Source organism: Suncus etruscus, chromosome X (assembly GCF_024139225.1).
Source record: "Suncus etruscus isolate mSunEtr1 chromosome X, mSunEtr1.pri.cur, whole genome shotgun sequence".
NCBI classification, from domain to species: Eukaryota; Metazoa; Chordata; class Mammalia; order Eulipotyphla; family Soricidae; genus Suncus; species Suncus etruscus.
In genome coordinates, this window is record NC_064868.1 from 19,617,925 (window position 1) to 19,627,822 (window position 9,898).

A 9,898-nucleotide genomic window follows, 5' to 3' on the forward strand; every position below is an offset into this window, starting at 1 on the left:
AGTCTAGGGGGCCATCTGGGATGCTGGAGATCGAACCCGGGTCAGCTGCATGCAAAGCAAATACCCTACCCACTGTGGTATCACTTCGGCACCACAAGAGTATTCTGAGATCAGAAACTATTTGGCCGGCCAGGAGAGATAGCACAGCAGCGTTTGCCTTGCAAGCAGCCAATCCAGGACCTAAGGTGGTTGGTTCGAATCCTGGTGTCCCATATGGTCCCCCGTGCCTGCCAGGATCTATTTCTGAGCAGACAGCCAGGAGTAACCCCTGAGAACCGCCGGGTGTGGCCCAAAAACCAAAAAAAAAACCTATTTGGCATAACTATTGCTGAATAAAAATAAATATGGTGGGGCTAGTGTGATAGAACATGCACATGACTTGCATGCAGTTGACCTTGGCACCTCATATTGTCCTCAAACACACAGGAGTGATCCCTGAAGCACAAAGCCAGAAGTAAGCCATGAACATGGCGGTTATGATTCAAAAACCACACACACAGAATGAATATGTCTGGGAAAGCAGACAGTATGAGATCATAGGCAACCGAGTGCAGTGAGGAGCAGCAGAAACATTTTAGGAATATTAATCAATATGGAGATGGGGGGCTGGAGAGATAGCAGGGAAGTAGGGCATTTGCCTTTCATGCAGAAGGATGGTGGTTCGAATCTAGGCATTCCATATGGTCCCCCGAGCCTGCCAGGAGCGATTTCTGAGCATAGAGCCAGGAGTAACCCCTGAGTGCTGCTGGGTGTCACCCCCACAATATATATGGAGATGGGATTTCAGGAAACAGGATATTGAACAGATGCATAGTTATGACTGCTACAACTTATCTGATATTAGTTCCTGAGGGCTGAGCCTAAATGATTGTGTTAGGGTTGTAGAAATGGAAGAGAAAATACAAGAGTTTTCCAGGAGGCCAAAGCAACAGGATTCTGCGATGTCAGAGGAGTGGACAGGGAATAAGGAAAGGACGGATGTTTTTCTGCCATCAGGGTGGGATGAAACTATTTTACTACTCTCTAGGCCAGAGTGGATAAATTCTGGGCCAAACAAACATTCCCAGAGACAAAATAAAATTCTCAACATTAGAAAATTATAAATGTAAATATGTAAATGATATTAAGAAAAATTGAAGAGAGAGAAAAATAGAGAGAAAATCTGCCACAGAGGCAGGCTAGTGGAGGGGGGGTGGGGATAGGAGGGTAACTGGAGAAAAAGGTGGCCGGAACTGAATGTTGGTGAAGGAACGGGTGTTGGACACTGTATGACTGAAACTCGGCTGTCAACAACTTTTTAACTCTATCTCACAGTGATTCAATGAAAAAAATTTTTTAAAGGATCTAATAAGCCAAAGGCAATAACAATGACAAAGAGCTCCTTTATGCAAAGTACGAATATATTCTTAGGCCAAGTTTCTTGCACTCGCCTCTGCTACTGTTTGCCCAGATGCAGCAATGCTTAGGCGCTAAGCCTATTACACGCCTTTGTGGATGACCAAGCCATCTCTCCCAGGGCCAGTTTGAGTGTGAAGCAGGAGCAGAGGCTTTGACAAAAACAATTCTCTTTTTTCTGACCCACTGGTTCTTACCGTGTGGTTCTGGGACCAGCAGCAGCAGCAGCAGCAATTATCCGGCCACTACTTAAAAAGGCAAAAACTGAGGCGCCCACCCCCAAACCTACTGACCATCTAGGCACACTATGGTTCTAGGAGGGCCTGCCTTTAACTGACCCTCTGAGGGAGCTGATGCAAGCTGCAAGTTGAGAACTACTGCTTTGATCAAATCAGCTTTTGTCTTTAATCTCTATGAACAAATTGAATCTGTAAATGGGGTCCAAGAGGATCTGAGTGGGGCCCAAAGGGTGGGCACCACTGAACGTGATTTGTGGGTTGGAGACAAAGTGCAGGACATGGCTTTGCAGAGAGTGACCCCTGAGCACAGTGCCAGGTGTATCCCTCAGCACCACTGGGATACCAGGAGTTGCCCAACCCTGTCCCCTGAGAAGATGATTTGCCCTGGCACAGCATTAACCCAGTAGTGAACTCCTTTACAGAAGGGTGCTCTCTAAAAGGGGGTCCGGGGGGTAGAGTTGAGAGGCCTTCAGGACCCCACCATCCCCCATGGAATGTTTTCTTTGTGTATTTTTTCCCTTTGAACTATACTCTAGGAGTCCCACTTAGCATCTAATTAAAAGCGTCTTCTTCTAGATGGTTTGGGCCACAGTGAGCAGTGCTGGGTTATCCCCCATCCCTCCACTTCCCACCCCACTTCTGTGGTCAGGAGTCACTCTTGGCAGTGCTTTGTGGGAACCATATAGTGCCAGGGATTCAACGTGGGTTGGCTATCGGCATGGAAAGCACCTTAAGCCTTGTCTTTATTCTCTCTCTGGCCCTTTAGTACTTTTAGGAGGGGCAGTAATGAATTCAAACCTAAAGCCTCATACATGCAAAGCAAGTACACTGTTTCTCAGCTATATGCCTGGCCCTTAAAAAGTATTTTCTACTACTTTTTGGGGCCAGAGAAATAGTACAGTGGGCATTCCATATGGTTCCTTGAGCACAGTCAGAAGTAACTCCTGAGCTTCACTAGCTGTGGCCTAAATATATATATATTCTGACTCATAATGCCATTAAGGTACCCTCAATTATCTGTAAAGGCTTAAAACAAATTCTCTTTGAGGGACTTGGGCACTCAGTGCAGACTACTCACAAGATGTATGGCCCACCCCATGTCATCCTTGTGACAGAACTGTCACCTAGAGGGAGATAGTGCAAGTGGTGGCCCAGAGAGGGAGCTGGTGAGGTAGAAAAGGAGGTGTGAAGAGTGTGACCTAGAGCAGCTAAAACATGCACCACCCCCAGTGTTTTACTTTTATTTTAGGCATTGTGATATACAGTCCTGCCCTTCGATCCATTGGACAAGCATAGAGAGAAAAGGAACACTTGGTTCTTAGAGTGTGTGTGGCAGTGAACGGGAAGTGGGAAAGGCTCTTACAGAACAAGACATCTTCATGCCTTGGCTTTTAAGGACCAGAGTGCCCCCCCCATGACGAAGGCCCAAAGATTGACTCTGAGACAGGTGAATAGGTCATGAACAATAATCCACCACCAAATACATACCAATGTAGGCCAGGTGTCACATCAAGCTTTCTGAGCCAACAAAGCTCTGATTATAGTTGGGGCGATCATCTTTTCTTAATAATGCATCTGACAGTAATTAGGTGTTAGACAATGTTATATACTTAGTAACATTAGTCAGCCTTATTAAAATGGATCTGATGACAGTTTTTTTCTTTTAAAATGTTGTAAGGTTTTATTCTTTTCAAAACCTAGGATGATTCAATAGGGCCATTGTCTATAGGAATTTGGGGGAAGGTAAAATAGTGAACCTGAATACACATACTTTTAAGATAAGAGCATATAAACACTAAAATTCATATATGAGGGCCCAAGAAATGGCTCAATAGGTTGAGCTCATGCTTTGCATGCAGGAGCCCTTGGTTTGGGTTGTTTGTTTGGGGACCACATGCAACACTGCTTAGGGGTTACTCCTGGCTCTGTACTCAAGAATTACTCTTCGTGGCTCCTAGGGGACCATATGTGGTGCCAGAGACCACACCTGGGGTGACTGCATACAAGGCAAGCACCCTGTACGTTGTGCTATCATCTGGCCCCAGAAACACTGGGCATGATCCCTGGCACCACACAGCTCCCTGAGCACTGCTGGGTGGGGTCCCCAAACCAGAAATAAAGAAAATTACATTTACTTAATTCTAAAATTGCCAGGAATTGAACCAGGTTCTATCCTCAGTAAGCCCTTAGCTGCATGCAAGGCAAACACCCTGCCCGCTGTGCTACAGCTCTGGCCTCTCCCTTAGATTTTTAATATTTGTCATATACTTTGGTAACTCATATACTTATCAAACCACATTATCTATGTGTTTGTGTAGATGAAAAAAATGTGTATTGATTTTAGTCCTTGGACCTGGAGACCTTGCTCAATAGTAATGTGAGTTCCTTTCTGATTCCAACAAATATGGTATAATGGATATAGATGGTTCTTTTTTGCTGTGGGAAGAATTCATACCCAGAGTGCTCAGGAATCATTCCTGGCAGGGCTTGGGAAACTATATGTGGTGCTGGGGATAGAACTTGGATTGACTACATAGAAAGCAAGAGTCCTTCCCACTGTATTCTCTCTCTGGCCTCTGTATCTGAGTCTTTGAATCAGGACCTAACCTTTCTGTGCTTCTGGATACTGATCCTGACTTCTGAGTCTCATGAGAATGCATAGATTGAGGGCTTGTGCATTTTTCCTTTGATTTTTTTCTTCCCGGTGTATAGAGGGTGTGCTCATTGAATGGCTAATGAGTGACCTAAATAAGTCTAAGACTCCCCTAAATAAGTGCTTCACTTTGGCAAGAATGAGAAATAGTGTAGGAAAGAAGTCTGTGCTAAAACATCTGCTAGTTCCTGTATAAATGATAGGAAAACCCCAAAGACTTCAAGGCAAGGGAAAGAAGACACACATCAACAATATATAGATGAAAAATAACCTCAGGAAAGGATACGTTGGGAAATTCATTCATCATTCATTGGGAAAAATGTAAAATCATACTTACCTGGCAGGGGAGATACCATGATCACGAAGGTGGTTTCCCCAGGGCGAGGCTTATCCATTGCACTCCGGATGTGCTGACCCCTGCGATTTCCCCAAATGTGGGAAACTCGACTGCATAATTTGTGGTAGTGGGGGACTGCGTTCACGCTCTCCCCTGATAAAAAAAAAAAGAAAAATGTAAAATCAAACCTCACAAAATATATTGGATGCCTATTAGAGTGAATTAAAACAAAATAAACCTTTGATCACAGCCAGTTACAGATTTCTTTGTTCCTTCTCCACTTCCACTGCTTCACTTGACTAGCCTTAAAAAAAACTGACAATGTCAGGCTTTTTGTTTCCTTAGGGCCTTCCCTTATTCTTTCCCTCTTTTTCCCTCTTCTCCCTTGCCTTCTTCCCTCCCTCTCCATCTATCTTTTCTCTTTCCCTCCCTCCTTTACTTTCCTTCTTCTCTTCTGGAGGTATGTGTTCAACCACTAAGCCACATCTCCAGCCCAGTTTAATGGTTTCTTTAAGCACTAGGAGGCAGAGAGAAAGTTGAGCTAATAAGGTTCAATCTCCTATACCACCAGGAACGATCTCTAAGCATAGTGCCAATGAGTAAGCCCTGAGAACTACAAGATATGGCATAAAAATATAAATAAATAAAAGTTAAGCATGCACACAACATTTATTTATTTGCTTATTTATTAGTTTTTGGGTCACACTCGGTAGCACTCAGGGGTCACTCCTGGTTCTACGCTCAGGCACAGGGGACCATATGGGATGACGGGATTCTAACTACTGTCTGTCCTGGATCAGCTGCGTACAAGATAAATGCCCTACTGCTGTGCTAGCTCTCTAATTCCCACATTTAAATACGTGAAAGATAAGCATATTCTTTCCAAGTGAGTCCTGTGAAATGAAATTTTATATTTTCAAAATACTTCCTTGCAAATATTTATCTCTTTTGTTCATAATCACCTCAAAATGTAAGTTAATATCATTAAAATTTTTTAAATATCATTAAACTTTTAATAACACAAACTCTATTACATTTATACAAAATAACATTTTACAGCAGTTAAGAGCCACAAACTAGTAATAAACTCAACAACCAGAATAAATCAACAATGTGTATACATCTTAGGGAACTTATTCCAAAGTTATATGATTTCTGATCTAATAATTGTTGTTTTATTTTTTTGTTTTGTTTTGTTTTGTTTTGTGGGGCCACACCTGGTGGTGCTCAGGAGTTATTCCTGGTTCTGCACTCAGAAATTACTCCTGGGGGGCCAGAGCAATAGGACAGCGGTAAGGCATTTGCCTTGCATGCTGCCAACACAGGATGGACTGTAGTTCGAATCTCAGCATCTCATATGGTCCCCCATGTCTGCCAGAAGCGACTTCTGAGTGCAGAGCCAGGAGTAACTCCTGAGTGCTGCCGGATGTGATCCAAAAACCAAAAAAAGAAAGAAAGAAAGAAAGAAAGAAAGAAAGAAAGAAAGAAAGAAAGAAAGAAAGAAAGAGAGAGAGAGAGAGAGAGAGAGAGAGAGAGAGAGAGAGAGAAAGAAAGAAAGAAAGAAAGAAAGAAAGAAAGAAAGAAAGAAAGAAAGAAAGAAAGAAAGAAAGAAAGAAAGAAAGAGAAAAGGAAGGAAGGAAGGGAGAGAGAGAAAAGGAAGGAAGGAAGGAAGGAAGGAAGGAAGGAAGGAAGGAAGAAAGGAAGGAAGGAAGAAAAATAAATAAATAATCCCTGGCAGGCTTAGGGGACCTTATGGGATGCCCTACTTACTGTGCTATGGCTCTGGCTCTTTCTGATGTTATTTTTTTTTTTTTTTTTGGTTTTTGGGCCACACCCGTTTGACACAAAGGGGTTACTCCTGGCTATGCGCTCAGAAATTGCCCCTGGCTTGGGGGGACCATATGGGACACGGGGGGATCGAACCGCAGTCCATCCTACGCTAGCACTTGCAAGGCAGACACCTTACCTCTAGCGCCACCTTCCCGGCCCCTCTGATGTTATTATTATTATTATTTTTTTTTTGGTTTTTGGGCCACACCCGGCGGTGCTCAGGGGTTACTCCTGGCTGTCTGCTCAGAAATAGCTCCTGGCAGGCACGGGGGACCATATGGGACACCGGGATTCGAACCAACCACCTTTGGTCCTGGATCTGCTGCTTGCAAGGCAAACGCCACTGTGCTATCTCTTCGGGCCCTCTGATGTTATTTTTCAAAATTTTTGATTGCTTTTATTTTCCTGATAGTAAGAATAAGACCTCTTTCCATTTGCTCTGCCCACAAAAATTCAGAAGTAAATTTTGTACAATATACACTATAACCATATTAAGTAATGTACCTAATAATTTTTGTTTTTTTTTTTTTTTTTTTTTTTTTGGCTTTTGGGTCACACCCGGCAGTGCTCAGGGGTTATTCCTGGCTCCAGGCTCAGAAATTGCTCCTGGCAGGCACAGGGGACCATATGGAGCGCCGGGATTCAAACCGATGACCTCCTGCATGAAAGGCAAACGCCTTACCTCCATGCTATCTCTCCGGCCCCTGTACCTAATAAATTTACCTCCAAATTTTCTATCTGTTCCTTATTAGTCAAATTTTATTTACATTTTCTTTATTTCGATGTTTTATCTTATTGTTTAAAATTTTTGTATCATAACACCATGATAGGAATACCCTACCAATGTGACCTTCCCTTCACCAGTGTCCCCAATTTCCCACCAATCACCCTAGCATGACGCCTTATAAGCACAAAGAAATTAACTTCACATCCTTTGTTACAGCACAAAGCCAAATGGAATGATCAAAACTTAGATCAACAAAGGTCGATTTGAAGTAATTGTTCTTTCTTCCCATGATATTACTCAAATTGGTGTCTAAGGATTTACTGGGTGCTATTTGAGCCTTCCCTGTTACTGTTTAGGTTCACTGAGCTCAGTAGATTTCTGTACAACTTTCTCACCAGATTTCCTGTGTCTGCTTTCATTTTTATGGATCCCTGGAAGTCTATCGGTAGAGAAAACATTAATTTTGCTAATGACATTGGAGGGTTAGGAATAGACTCCAGATACCCCGAAAGGAGTTTTTTTTTTTTTGAAAGGAGTTTTTTTTTTTTTGAATGATGAAACAACTATCTCTTGACTGTTGTGGTGATCAACATTTTTTTGTTTTGTTTTTGTTTGCTTGTTTTTATTGTTTTTTTTAGTTTTTTTTTGGATCATACCCGGCAGCGTGCAGGGGTTACTCCTGGCTCTACGCTCAGAAGTTGCTCCTGGTAGGCTCAGGGGACCATATGGGACGCCGGGATTTGAACCACCAACCTTCTGCATGCAAGGCAAATGCCTTACCTTCATGCTATCTCTCCAGCCCTGATGATTAACATTTTTAAATGCCAAACAGTACAAAGAAAAAGGTAAATGTCGGGGCCAGAGAGGTGGCGCTAGAGGTAAGGTATCTGCCTTGCATACGCTAGCCTAGGAAGGACCACGGTTCGATCCCCGGCGTCCCATATGGTCCCCCCAAGCCAGGGGCAACTTCTGAGCGCTTAGCCAGGAGTAACTCCTGAGCACCAAACAGGTGTGGCCCCCCAAAAAAAAGGTAAATGTCACTCTGTGTTAACTGTATTATATTAGACTTTATTAAAAATTACGTGCCAGGGGCCGGAGAGATAGCATGGAGGTAAGGCGTTTGCCTTTCATACAGGTCATTGGTTCGAATCCCGGCGTCCCATATGGTCCCGCGAGCCTGCCAGGAGTAATTTCTGAGCGTAGAGCCAGGAGTAACTCCTGAGCATTGCCGGGTGTGACCCAAAAACCAAAAAAAAAAAAAAAATACGTGCCAAATTAATCACTTAAGTTGCTGAGCTCATGCTTTGCAGTGCATTATCTCCAGCCAGGAGCAAGGCCTGAGCACTGAGCTGGAGTAGCATCTTCTGAACCCTTGCTGAGTATGGCCCAAAGCTGGAAAAAATCCTTGCCTGACTCTCAAAGGATATGGAGCCAACCTGGTTTTGAGTTGCAAATTGAGTTAGTTATCTGGCCATTAAAATAACTTCTTTATTTCTCTAGAATATTTTAGACTTGCCAGGCGTTTCTTTGGGAAAGGCAGCCAATGACCAGGAAGGAAATACACACCTGCAAACACCTTCATTCAGGAACTTGCTAACAAGGCCTCAGGACTCAGTGCCACTGGGGGTTGGTCAGAAACAGCCCTCCCTCTTCCTGTGGGCAGCTGGGTGCTAGAGAACTCAAGTGACAGTGACAGAGATACCCAGGGCCCTGACAACCACAGCCAGGCCTGGACGGTCCTCAGGGTGCCTGGGCCAGGCCATCTGGGGGTCCTTTCTGTAGGGAGTGAGGAGTAAGTCCCACACTTAATGTTGGGGTCTGGATAGCACAGTGGTAGGGCATTTGCTTTCCATGCAGCCGATCCAGGACAGAGGGTGGTTCGAATCTCGACCTCCCATATGGTACCTCGTGCATGCTAGGAGTGATTTCTGAACACAGAGCTAGGAATAAACCTTATCACCACTGGGTGTGACTCAAACCCCCCCCCCAAATGAACCCCACACTCACTGAAACTGCCCGTTTCACTAGGGAAGCAGCCAGGCTCATTCCTCTCCTAGACCAGGCCCAGCACCTGCTGATTAAGAGTAGATGGAGGGATTATCTCACACCACAGAGGTGGCACACTTAAAAAAAAAAAAGAACCAGTGCTGGTGGGAATGCTGGGAGAGAGGGACTTTCATTGCTGGTGGGAATGTCAAATGGGCCAACTTTTTTGGAATACAATATGGACATTTCTCAAAAAATTAGAAATTGAGCTTCCCTATGACCCAGCAAAACTGCCCCTGGGAATATACCATAAGGGTCCAAAACATAATACAGCGAAGGCACCTGCACTCCTATGTTCATTGCAGCACTTTTCACAATAGCCAGAATCTGTAAAATGCCCAAGAACAGACAAGTGGCTAGAGAAACTGTGGTACATCTACACAATGGAACGCTGTGCAGCTGTTAGGAAAAATGAAGTCATGAAATTTGCTTCTACCTGGGTGGATATGGAGAGTATCATGCTAAGTGACATGAGTCAGAGGGAGAGGGATAGACATAGAATGCTTGCACTCATTTGTGAAATAAAAAAAAAGTCATGGGGACCAGACCAATAGTACAAAGCGTAAGCCTTGCATGCGACTGACCTGGGTTTGATCCCTGGCATCCTATATGGTTTCCTGATCACTGCCAGGGCTGAATTCTGAGTGCATAGCCAGGAGTAACCCTGAGCA

General features: G+C 44.0%; 1 non-coding gene across 1 annotated transcript; it reads left to right on the forward strand.

Annotated features, from left to right (window-relative positions):
- Window positions 1-4,616: 4,616 nt before the first annotated feature.
- LOC126000365 (U1 spliceosomal RNA) lies at window positions 4,617-4,780 on the forward strand. Its single transcript, XR_007492708.1, has one exon. It is a non-coding gene; the product is annotated as a U1 spliceosomal RNA (small nuclear RNA).
- Window positions 4,781-9,898: the final 5,118 nt, after the last annotated feature.